Here is a 13,471-nt window from a genome sequence, read left to right on the forward strand (position 1 = left end):
TTTTGAAGAGGGAGAGACGGTCGTTATCTTCTCTACAGGTAAGGTTTTAAGAGATTCAGTGACTGGCTCAAGGTGACAGCTCCTAGGTAAGAGGTGGGGTGAGGATTGGAACCCAGGTCTGTTGTCTTAGAGGCAGCTGCCTCTTTGGAGCTATAATCCGCTTTAACCCTCAACTTCAAGGCTCCCAGTAAAAACAACAGCCTGAGTCTGTCCAGCAAGCTGCATTCCTTTATGGCATGTCATGAGAGGTTGAGAAATGTCAGTGAAGATGACGGGTGCTCTGTTTATCTGACTCTCATCATTCCCAAGGACCCTCCTTACCTCCGTTCCTGACATAGCAGTTCCCAGGGAATTGCCACATTTTCTAGCTGCTGTCATTGTGGTTGTTCCCACCTTCTAATTATGAGCAGAGTCAGCCCTGGGATGGGGTAGAGGCCTCGAGTCATGAGTCATTGCAGGGATGTTGTCACTGGGGAAGAGAGCCCCTGGGCTGTCTGGAGGCACCGTTCAACATCTACGAGCACCTACTGGGAGCCAGGCAGCTTCTAGGCACTGAGGATGTGACATCCATGGCCCCTGCTCTCTGAAGTACCTTCTGTCTTAGATGGAGAAACAAACAGGCATCATGTAGGTCTTTGCTCAGATGTCCCTTCTCAGAGAGGCCTTACCTGACTGCCCCACTAACATTACAGCCCTGTCACTCTCTAGCCCCTTACCCTGCTGTATTTGTCCTCAGGCACTTAGTGCTATTAGAGTGTTATTTTCAGTATCGTCCAGTGGAATGTATGCTCTTTGACTTATTTGCTATTCTGGGTACCTAGAAAAAGGTGGCACATGGTGAGTGTTCAATAACTGTGGAATGAATAAGTGAAGTAAACAAATAAGGTAACTGCATTTCACAGTGATAATTACTATGGTGAAATTAAATCAGGATGCCATTAGGGAGACTGGAGTGGGATAGGGGTGAGGGGTGAAGAGTGTGTGTGGCCATTTTAGACTTGGTAGCCAGGGACGGTGTCCTTGAATAGGTGAATTTGGAGCTTAAATCTGAAAGGTGAGGGGAACCAGCATTCATAGATATGAGAAAAGAGTGTTTGAGGCAGAGGAAATATCACGTGCAAATGCCCTGTGGCAGGAAGTGTTCAGCGTATCAAGGAAGAGAAAGAAGAGCAATGGCGGCCAGCACTGATGAGTGGCAGGAAGTGAGTATTATTTTCTAGCAGGAAGGCGTCCATTTACCCCCCTGGGCCTGTCTCCATGCCAGAACTTGCTGCTTTCTGAACTTTCCAGGCCAGCTTAGACAGTGGACCTGCTGGGATTCCCATCACCAGAGATGTCAAGGATGTGGCTCATGCCCCAGACCACATTGCTTGCCCCAAGTATGACTGACTTCTTTCTCCAAGTCCAGGGTTGTGGCTTTTGGTAGCTGGATCAACCCATGAGAAAGCTCTCTTAATTCTTGAGAGAATCTCCACTGGACCCAGGAAATGCCTCTCAAGAAAGACTTCTAAGAGCTACATGGCTTCCAAATGGGAGTGTGTATGCTGTGTTTTCCACCTGTATTGTCTTGTTGAGTCCTCACAGTAACCGTGTGGTTTAAGTGGCATTAAACTCATTTGACAGATAAGGAACACAAGATACACTTATATTCCAGACCTGGCTTATTAACTTATTAATTATGAAATGCTGGACAAATAATGCACCCTGAACCTGAGGTTTTTCATCTGTGAAATGAGTATGTGTCTGAGTATACGTGTGCCCAGTCCCTAATTGATAATACTTGTTGGGAGAAATGAATGTATTGATATATGTGAAATGCCCGGCACGGTGCATGAACACATAAAGCCATTCTGTATCAGTCACAGCTCCATGTTTGCACGCAACCGAAATCAGCACTGGCAAAGCTAAGCCAAGAATCGGGGAGGGAGAATTTATTGCCAGGATGCAGAGTGACTCAGACTGGAACTTGGGCTTGGAACAGGCAGGAACCAGGATATGCTGGGGATGCAGGTGGCAGGAGCTAATCCACCTCCGGTCAGGTTCCTGCAGCTTGTTTTATCACCTCCAGCTTTTTTAATCTACCCCACCCAACCCCACCGCGTATCACTACACAGTCAAAGTCCTGGTGGGAGAATCTCATGAATCCAGCTTGGGTCACATAGCCGGGTATTTTGACTTACAGTTCCTCCAGATTGTCTGCCCTGGGGAAGAGGTAATTTTTCAAGGGGATTGTTTTTGTTTCCCCAAGAAGAAAAGGCAAATGGATGCTTGGTGGTCAAAGAATAACTGTGTCTATTACAGTAATAATCTTGGCTTTGCCACTGAACTCCCTGATCAAGACGTTCCCTCTCCAGGCTTCAGTTCCTACTCTGAAATGAAGGCACTGAGTTCCACACCAGGGTGACTCTCAGAATCTCTGGTGGAACTTTAGAAAAATTGGGACACACTCTCCTCGGCCATCTGTTTTGATCAGCTTTGAAACTTCTCCTAGAAGTCCCTCTTACATCTCATTGGCCAGTACTGGGATACACGCCCACCCCTAAACCAATCACTGGCGAGAGGGGAATGGAGGACGGCCAATCAGATTTGACCCCTGCTCTTCCGAAACCAGGGAGAGGGAGTGGCAGTTGGCTGACCCCAGCAGGGTCTACAGTGCTTTCTCTCTCTTTGTTGGACGGATTTCTTTGAACCAGTGGAGCTTGAAAGGTGGGGGGGGTAGGAATCAGGGTGTCCTTTTCAGTCCGGAAGTGGCCATAAAAGTTGTGTCCTCATTGCTCCATGGAACACCCCCAGAGGGAGGCCATCTGTGACCTGCCACGTAGCTCAGCCGCCCCAGGTATGAAACTTACCTAAAATGTGCCAAAGCCGGTGGCAAACCTGGAGAAGAAAGAAACACCAGGTGGTAGCATCCAGTAAATAAGGATTTGGGCTGAAATGAAAAAAAATTTCACCTTGCCAGGCACGATGGCTGTACCGATGTTGACGTAAGGCAGGTTTTAATGATGGTGCCAAGTAAACTTGGCCGTGCAAGTTGGGGGCTGTCCCCACCTCAGCTGTCAACTCCGCTTACCTTCCCGAGAGCTGGCAATTACATGGTGACACTTTTCCACTCGTGTGTGACCTAACACAACCACTCTTCTCAAAAGTTGGTAACTAAATTTGAGGTGCTGAAAGAAATATTGCAATTGAAATAAAGCTTTAGGGAACGTTTATGCACCGTGGAGTGAATTAACGTCTCGGGGAAATTAAAAAAAGGCTCTTCTCTAAGCACAAATATATACTTTTCACGTTCCTTTTTAGGCACCATGGATTTTAATAGCAGTGTAAATCAGATTTTACAGGCCACATATTTCAAGCATGGAGTTCATTAAATGTGTGAAATTTGACATTTGCTTCAGGGCGTGGCTAGGGTCCCTAGTAATGAACCACAAATTGTGTTGGGCTTTCTGATCAAATTCAAGACGCTAAAACCCCTGTGGAGTTGCACAAAGAGGCAATTTCCCTCCATGCCTTCCCCAGCCTGGTCCTCCCTGGAGCCCTCCTTCAATGGACCAGGTGCAAATAGGGTATGTGGTTCCACCATCTTTATTCAAATTGAGAAACATGGGTCACGTAATCTTTTAATTGATTTCTGAGTGGTGTCAATGCATTTGTAAATTCAGTGACCATTTACTGGGCACCTACTCTGTGCTAGTTTCCATGTTGGCTCTGGGGATGCAGTGGTAAAAGAGACAGTGTCTCACCTGGCGGAGTTTGCAGTTTGGAGGGGAAATGAACATAGAATGATAATCTACTTTTGCCAACAATTAGGAATCGCCAACTGTAAGAAGTGTTATGAAGGAAAAGCCTGGGGTGTTATGAGGCCCAGGAGAGACTCAGGGAGTCTCTTGAGTCTCCTGGTTCCTGCCTGTTCCAAATTATGGGGAGGCATAATTTTTTCTTCTGGGAGTATTAGGAAAGGCCTTTCTAGGAGTCATAGTTAAACTGAGACGTGAAAGATGGATAGATCTTAGTTAGATTAACAGTAGGGGATGTGGAGTGGAGGGAGAGGGGATAGTGACAAGGCAGAGAGTGTGTCCTGCCCTCAGTTAATCAGTGACTAAATATTTATGGACCACTTGTGTTCTGGGTTAGGCATGATGATGGAGAGAAGGATGTGGAACTTGTATCAGCTGAGACTCATGGTTGCAAGCAACAGAAACCCGATTAATTGGGAATTTATTGACTCATGTACCTAAAAAGTACAGAGTAGGGTCAGCTTCAGGCATGGCTGGATCTAGAATGAAACTGATATCAGGCATCTGCCTCTATCGCCTGGCTTTATTTGGTTTGATGTTTGCTTCTTTCCAGGCAGAACCTCTCCTACTGGTGGCCCCAGGAACCTAGGCTCACATCCCACTAGTTTTCCAATCCCAGTCCACAGAGTGGCTCCTTCTCATTAGCTCCAGCAGGTTTGAATCTCATTGGTCGGTCCCTCATCCAACCCTGAGACAATCACTGTGGCTGGAAGTGTGAGATGCCCTGCTTGGCCAGCTCTGGGCCACATGTCATTATTGGAGCCAGAGAGAGGTGGGCTGAGCTCCACCTAAGCCACAAGAATAGGAATGGAGATGGAATGGTTCCCCAGAGGAAAATGGGGGTACTGGTGTGAAAAGGTGTGATAGCAGATGTGGGGCAGGCAGACCATCTGCCAGAAAATCAAGACTTCGGGTGAGTGAGTCTTGGGCTGTTTCACCAGGTGGCCTTGAGGGCAAAGATGCTTTCCTGGGCTTCTGTTCTGTGCCATGCATTGTGCTTAGAGCTGAATGAAGATGTCTTCTTGTCGTCTAAGTCCTTGTCTCTGAGAAGGAATAGGAGGTGTACAAATGACTGGAATTCAAGGATGGGTGATAAGTTCTTTGAGAGCACTACAGGGACAGAAAGCAAGGCAATGGCAGCTATGACATTCTCATGGATTGCAAGCTTGCTTGAGAAATGCCTTAAAGAAGAATTAGTGTTTTGGTAGACAGTGACGTCAGGAGGGCATTTCAAGTCAAGGAAACAGCAGGACTAAAGGCACAGAGGCTGGAAGGTGGAGTACATTCCACTAACTGTTCACGATGCCATTTTCTCAGAAGTATAAAGACACATAGGGAAATAGTGGGAGTACAGCTAGAAAGGAAGCTGAAACAATATTGCTTAGTTGCCAGTGATAGAAAGTCACGTCAAACTAGTTCAAACTTAAAAAAAAAAAAGAGGGATGTAGTGAGTGGGTAGCATTGACTTCAGGCACAGCTGTATCCAGGGACTTTAAGATATTTTATAGACCACTTTTTTTTTGATCTCACAGCTCTGTTTTCTTCTGAGTTTGCTCTCCCCTTGTGTTGGTAAGATGGCCCTCAGCAGTTTCTGGCCTGCCTGGCAACACCAACAGAGAGAGAGAAAGAGACAGAGACAGAGAGAGCCCTTCTTTCTCAGCAGTTCCAGCCAGAAACCTGGTGTTGACTGTGGTTGGCCTGACCTGGCTCACATGGCCAGCCCTGAACCAACTCCTTTGTCCAGGGGAACGTGGCACATGCCCAGCCTGGGTCACACAACCCCCTCCTGGACGTGAGACTGAAGGCAGCCCCCAAACCACATGGACTCAAAGGGGGGGGATGTGTGACTCCTCCCTCTTCCCCCAAGAAAACCCAGAGTGAAGTTGCCAAGAGAAGAGAAAAGGAATGATGGAAAACCAAAACAGCAGACATCCACCACAGGAAGGTTTAACACCATAGTGAGGAAGCTGGTATTTATTTCAGGAGGCAATGGGGAGCCATAGAGGGTTGTTGAGCAGGGGAGTGATATTATTATCCAAACTATTCTTTGGGAAGATACCCTTGGCAGCGGTGGTGGGAGAGGGGTTGGTTGGAGCGAAGCAGAAGACGTGACGCGAGGGGAGAAGAGGCTTTTGTGATGGGTCAGGAATGAGATGTAAGTCCAAGGTGGAGCAGTGACTGCCCAAGTGGAAAAGAGACACCCAAGTGGGAGGAAATGGATGGGATGGGATTGGGGATGTGCTGGGCAGAGTGCACGGAGGCCCATGAGCCTGTGGGGCACTTGTTCAGGGCAGGGCGTTGGGAACCACCTCCTTGGAGGTGGTGGCGATTTTGGAAGGACATGACCCCAGGCGAAGACGGGGCTTTGGTAGGAGAACAGAGGGGCTGGCGTCTCACCTCTGAGAGCATTTGGGAGCCACTTGTGAATCCCGCGGGCATTTGCCTTCTGACTCCAGGGAGGGTGGGTCGTCGGAGCAAGATGCCATTTTCCACAAAGCTTTCCAGATGTTTGCTTTGTTGGTTTGCTTTATTTATTTATTTACAAAGTGGTAACAACAGAGAGAAGAAAAGAAAAAAAAAAAAGCAAAACCGAAGTTGAAAGTGAGGATCCCTGGAGGAGAGGGGCCTGGGAAACGCCGAGGAGACTGGAAGTCGGAGGGAACACTTGCACCGCCCCCCGGGACCTGCCGGCGTCCCTCACTCCCCTGGCTGTCTGGGGTCAGCATGATGTCCCTTCTCTTACCCTGTGCCCAGGCCCTTGAAACCCCTCAGGGAAGGAAGCCACTGGGTTTTCTGTGATCCCAGCCAGAGTGACTCAGACACCCCAGGCCTCCTGCCTCTGTCCAGAGAGCGGCCACGAGGCTCCCTCCAAAAGACCCTCGGGGAGCAGCTCCCTCCCTAGCTCCTTACCAGGCTTGGTAAGAAACATGGCTGACCCCATGTGAAGCGCAAAACCTTTGAGTCTCAGTCTACTCATTTATAAAATGTGGACCGTACTTTGCTTACCTCCTAGAATAATGCCCTGGGGAGCCCTGATCCGTAGGAGGCATTTCTAAACAGGAGGTTGGCAATGGGTCTTTACTTCCAGGGGTGGTGTCCTTGCGAGAAATCACATAGTGCAAATTCCTGCTGTTGGGCCTTGGGGCTGGTCTGTGGAGGGAGTTGGGGCCAGTGGGCACCTCGGTGCCCTTGTTGAAGGGTGTGGGGCTGGACATCAGTTAAGACACGCTTGGGTACAAGTAATCTGAAGCCTGGCCCAAGCTGGTAAGGTTGCCAAATAAAAGGTAGGACACCCAGTTAAATTTAAATTTTAGATAAACAACAAATAACTTTTTTAGCATAAAGTTGTCCGAAATATTGCATAGGGCATACATATGCTAACAATTTATTATTCGTTGTTTATCTGAAATTCAAATTTAACCCATACCCCGTGTAACCTTACAAACTGATTTAAGTAAGAAAGGAGTTTATTATTGAAAAGACCAGGGGTGGACTTCAGGCTCAGTTGGATTCAGGGGTTCCAGCAATGGGGCTGGGATTTGGTTTCTCTCTCACACTCTTGGCTCTGCTTTCACCACACTGACTCTACTCCAGCTTGCCCCTTCTGTTGCCACATTGGTCACATCCTTCCACCTTCATTGCCAACGGGAAAGAGTGAGTCTGTCCAAAGTCGGGTTGAAGGCCTTTTGTATAAACACTGGCCCTGAGTTGGTCATGTGCTCATCCCTGAACCAATCACAGTGGTCAGGGGAGTTCCATGTGCTGATTGGTTTAGGCCCTGGTCACGTGATACCCCTCCTCCCTCCCTTTCTTCCTCTCTTTTTCCTTCCCTCTCTTCCTCCCTCTCTCTCTTTCTTTTTCTTCCCCCGTCTCTCTCTCTTTCATGTGTATATGAAAAGACATTTTGTTATTATTTCACTGTATTGGTGACTACACCAGATTGCCTTTTTTCAGATGGCACGTGGAGCATGGGCTAACAATTCTCTTTGATTCCCGAGAACCTCAATACCACAATATCTGTGTTTTGGAGAATCCAGTTTCTGACGGCGTCTGTGGTATCATCCCCAAGAATAACAGCGGTGCTTAGTAGTGTAAAGACCGTTTTGCTGAGTTGTTCTATCACGTTCGCTGCTCAAGGTGCTCCCCTTTCTTTCTAATCAGATCTTCAGCAGGTGGCCCTGCGTTTCCTCGTGGTGATGCACAGGATCTGGTGGAGGCATTGGTTTTGTGTGTTTTTACGGAATGTCCACAGAAGGGTGAGGGTCCTGGTGTCCTGCCCTCAGATATTGAAGCAAGCTCTACTTTGCAGTTCTAGTGGTCCGGAAGAGAAGAATATGTGGATTTATGACAAACACAATATAAAGCTCCATTTGGGAACTGGAATGAAATGCTTCAAGATAGCTCTCGTGATAGCACCCATTTCACTGCTCTTACTGCCATGGTGAGTCAAGATGCTTATCAGGAGGTAGGAAAAAAAGGTTTTAGAAAGTCCTTTTAAGATCTGCTTCTAGGCATACCAGTTCTCATCCTTTGACACTCCTCACCGTGGGCCCACCATCTTGCCTCCACAGGCAAGTGTGTAGACTGCCAAGTGTACAGACTGAGGGTTGGGGAATTGCCAGAGAGAGATTTGGGGGCTGTTTTGTCAGAAGGTGGGTCAACTGACATGCACTACTGTGGGTCTGGGTGAAGTCCTAGCCCCACTTGCCCCCAGGCTCACCCTTAAAATGTCACCCTTGATCGCATCTGAGGGGCCAGGGACCACTGCACATGGAGGGTCCCATCCTACCTGGCAGACCCCCAGCCTGCCCTGCATGGGGCCAGCTGTGAGGGAGGGGAAGAAAATCAGTCACAGAAGCAAAGGGAACATCTGCTGGGTCCCTGCTTGGTCTGTCGGCTCTGGGCTGGAGCTTTACACAGCTGGTCCCTATTCCTCACAGCCGCTATTTGAGGTACGTGTGATCATCTCTGTGTTACATGTAAAAAAACTGACTGTGTCACCGGGCACACTTTTGGCGCCAAGTAATGCAAAACCTGACTCGAACTGGCTTAAACCTTAAGGAAGTGTATCATCTCATTAGCAGGAGCTTTAGTGGTAAGGAGGGTTTCAGGAGCTGCATGATCAAAGCTCCAGCCTCATTTCTCTGTGTTTCCCTTGGTTTGTCCTTGCTTTCCTTCAGGGTCACAAGGTGGCCCCTATCAGCAACTAAGGCCCCAGTTCCAGATTTCAAACTCCTATGGATGGAATAGGAGATGTTGCAAATGACAGAACATCCAATTCAAAGTAGCTTACTTGAAAAAGAAATGTTTTCATATATGGGAGAAGCTACACGAGTTTCCTCTGGCTTCAGGCGTGGCTGGACTCAGAGGCTCACATGTTGTCAGCAGCACGTAATCTCTTCCTATCTCTTGGCCTTCCTCTGTGGTCTTACATTTCTGACATCTTGCTACCTGGATTGCAATGCACCGAGCAGGCTGACAGCAATTCCAGGCTTACATCCTTCTATCTCAGGAGGAAAGACAGAAAATGTGTGGGTGAGATTCTCTTCTCTACTGGTTCAAACTAAAGTCCCAGGGCTGATTCTCACTGGCCTGAGCCAGTCGCTCTGGATGCTGATAAGCTGGACCCAGGTCACATGCACATCCCCAAAGCTGGGACAGACTCAGTCCTTCCTGAACAGCATGAACTGCGAGTCAGAAAGGTTTGATCCCCAAATAACAATGGCAGCACTATTTCCAGAGCAAGAAGGAAGGGATGTTAAGGGCTAGGGGCAAAGCCAGTGGGTATTTAGAGGGAGTCTTCCTGCAGCAGGAGACCCCCAGCAGGCCACGGCATAAGGTCCCTCTCACCCTCAGGACCCTCCTCCCCGGTCAGGGTTTAAGGTCTGTCAGGACTGGGGCCTGGAGATTGTCTGTCGCCTGTGTCCCATGCTCTGACTTTTCAGGTTTGGGAAGAGAGGCCGGTGGCAGACAGTATCCTCCCTACAGCCTTCCATTCATGGCTCCCATTTTGGTTTTTAATGAGTTTTGCTCTTAAAGCTGATTACAGTGCAATTGTATACCGTCTGCCTGACTACAAACTGAGTCAGCACCATGCGAAAGGCTCACTTTGAGAGAACCTAGTCTACGCAACTAATCCAGCAGACTGGCATGTCTTCATAAGAAGGAGGGAGGGAGGGAGGGAGGGAGGGACGGAGGGAAGGAAGGCCGCATGTTGATAAACACAGTTCATGGAATATAAACACTCCCCAAGGAGTGATGTCATAGGCTCCTGCTCCACGGGGCCAGGTTCTACTTGACGACCATCTTCTTGATTCACCAGCCCAGGCAGAGCTCCCAGACACTAAAGAGTGGGCTGCAGAAAAAGCTTCTAAAGAAACATCGGATGGTTCCCAAATGGAATAAATTGAGGGATCTTCTGGAGGACGTGGATCTTTCCACATCTGCCTGCCTCTGGGAGAAGTTGCCGTGCACACATGGGAGCCGGGCAGTTTTTGGGTAAAAAGATTGGGAAACTGGATCCATTTGGCCCTGAAAACGAATGTGTCTAAAGTAGTATGAAGTTCCTAATTTTCCTCTGGAGCCGGGGTCAGCGAACTTTGTAAAGGGCCAGATAGTTGATATATTCAGCTTTGCAGGCCAGCTGGTCTCTGTTGCAACCCAGTTGTACCACTCTACCATTTTATCAGGAAAGCAGCCAGAGATGACCCATACGTAAATGTGTGTGGCTGTGTTCCAATAAAACTTTATTTATAAAAACAGGCAATGGGCCAGATTTGGTCATAGTTTGTCAACTCCTGACCTAGACCAAAGAAACTGTAGGAACAGTTAGTTGCCTGAGTCAGGAAGCTGGTATTTTTTTAAAGTCAGTTTTACTAAATCATAACCTACGTACAATGAAATGCACATTTAAAGTGTGCAGTTCAAACACTGTTGACCACCAACCCCCCAGTCAAGATACAGAACATCCCTGTTGCCACTGGCTGTTGACCCCACCCTCCACGCAGCCACCTGTTACTCTGACTGCCATCCTACAGATTGGTCTGGACTGTTCCAGCATTTCATATGAATGGACTCCTACAGTGTATTCTCATTTGGTCTGCAGAAGCTGGTATTTGAAGCCCTTCTGGTCTGTTTAAGGAATCTTTTTGGTCACTGTGGTGATTTTCAACTGTATCTGAGTTCTCTGACACACTGCCCTTCAAAAGGCAAAGGCGGGGCCTTGCTCCTTGGCCCTGAAATGTGGGCTAGACTTAGCAACATGCATCGGGGAGCAGGACGTGGTGGGAGTGATGGAAATGACTTCCGTGACTGATCACAGCCTCTGGTTCTGCCTGGTTCTCTTTCTCACTCTGAGGGCGGCCAGCTGCCATGCGAAGAGGATGCTCAAGCAGCCTGAGGAGAGGCCCACATGGGGAGGAACTGAGGCCTCCTGCCAGCATCTAGGACCCAGGTACCAGCCAAGGGAGGGAGCCTCCTTGGAACCGGATCCTCCAGCCACAGTCAAGCCTTCAGATGACTACAGCCTTGGCTGACATCAAGATGTCATCATTGAAGTCAAGCTTCAATGCAATAAAAGACCCAACCAAGCTGCTCTAGAATTTCTCACTCACTTTATGTGGGAGAAAAAAATGTTTATTGTGTTTGAAGACACTAAATTTTGGGGTGATTTATTATGCAGCGATAGATTACTAATACCGTCACTGACACATTGAGTCCATCTATCCATCCCCCCATCCATCTACTTATTCATTTCTTCATTCAACAAATATTGATTTCTTTAACAAATTGTAAACAATTTATAAAGTGTAATGAAATTTAGAAAGGTTTCTATAAAAATTGGTAAGATATTTTCGAGGGCAAATGCTTCCTTTACAGAGTATGCTTTAGTTATCTAACAGCAATGATTTTTTTTTTTTTTTGGATTTATTTATTTTTTATTGAAGTATAGTTGATTTACAATGTTGTGTTAGTTTCTGGTGTACAGCAGAGTGATTCAGTTATACATTTATATACATATTCTTTTTCATATTCTTTTCCATTATGGTTTATTACAGGATATTGAATATAGTTCCCTGTGCTATACAGTAGAACCTTGTTGTTTATCTATTTTATATATCGTAGTTTGTATCTGCTAATCCCAGACTCCTAATTTATCCCTCCCCACCCCTTTCCCCTTTGGAACCATAAGTTTGTTTTCTATGTCTGTGAGTCTGTTTCTGTTTCATAAATAAGTTAATTTGTGTCATATTTCAGATTCCACATGTAAGTGATATCATATGGTATTTGTCTTTCTCTTTCTGACTTACTCCACTTAGTTTGATAATCTCTAGGTCCATCCATGTTGCTGCAAATGGCATTATTTCGTTCTTTTTTATGGCTGAGTGGTATTCCGTTGCACATATGCACTACCTCTTCTTTAGCCATCCCTCTGTTGATGGACGTTTAGGATGCTCTAACAACAGTGATTTAATAGCTAACCCTGAACTGTGAACGGTTCTCTTTTGAGCATGTTCTTAATGTTAACTTTCATTACTGTCCCCATTTTGCCGATGAGGAAACTGGCTCACTGAAAGGTTGAGTCACTTGCCCCAAGGCCCCACGATCAGTAAGTGGTGGAGCTGAATTAGAACCCAGGGCCCACAGGCTTCATCACTGTGCTGTATGCACCCCTCCCCCCTCCCTTTGCTTGTCCCCAGGGAGACATTTGCCACGCACCTGTGGGTCTACCTGCTTCCACGTCTGTCACTCTGCAAGGCTTGTGCTCCTCCAGGCCAGAGACCATGTCTTTTCTGTCTGTGTGGTACTGGACCCAGAGCAGGACATCAACAGCTGTGTGCTGACCGACTGACCAGCTGGAGTCAGGAGATGGATGGACGTGGCATGCATTGCACTAAGAAAGCCCAGGGGATCCTGAACAGCCGTGGCACTGCCCCTCTGCTCTAGCGTGAGACTCTGTCCTGCCCACAGAGGCAGACGGCCCCAGAGCCTGCTCTCCTGGGCTGGATCACAGCTCAGAACGCAGAGAGCCCCAGAATAGGAACACTACTCCCTCGACTTGGCAGCCCAGAGCCGGCTGACTGGGGTCCGGGATGAGCTCTGTTTACCTTGGAAGGCCCGACCTCTTTTGTAACATTCACCCATTGTTGCCAGGAGCCCAAAAATACCTTTATTAATGGAAAAACGGGATGACTCCACAAAGAAATATTTTGACAAGCCCAGAGGAGCCAGTGGGAAGGTTCAGAGCACATCCTCAGGAAGCTGGGGCTTCTTATCTCCTAGGGAGCCCGGCGGGGGAAAGGGCAGCGTGCTTCTCCTGCTGCGTTTCCGTGCGGGGCTCCCAGGCACAGCTTACTGGGCTGGATTGTGCTGAGGTGGCCCCTGCAACGTGGCCTGGTCCACGCCCCACTCAGATGCAGCTCCCTGGGACCCTGTGGTGTTATCTTGGGTTACTGCCCCATCGGGTGTTCTCTTTCGTGGCCCATTTCCTCTGACTGCTAATGAAGGATTGGAGCTGCTTCTAGACATCTTTCTGGGCTCCCAGGTACCTACCAGTGCCTCCTGGGAGAGGGAGGTTCCAACTGCTTTTCTAGTTCTTCATGGAGACCAAAGGGCTCAAGTAAGGAGTGTCTTCCTCCAGCTGCACTCACAGAGCCTAAGGCTCCCTAATATGT

Source organism: Eschrichtius robustus, chromosome 16, assembly GCF_028021215.1.
Source record: "Eschrichtius robustus isolate mEscRob2 chromosome 16, mEscRob2.pri, whole genome shotgun sequence".
NCBI classification, from domain to species: Eukaryota; Metazoa; Chordata; class Mammalia; order Artiodactyla; family Eschrichtiidae; genus Eschrichtius; species Eschrichtius robustus.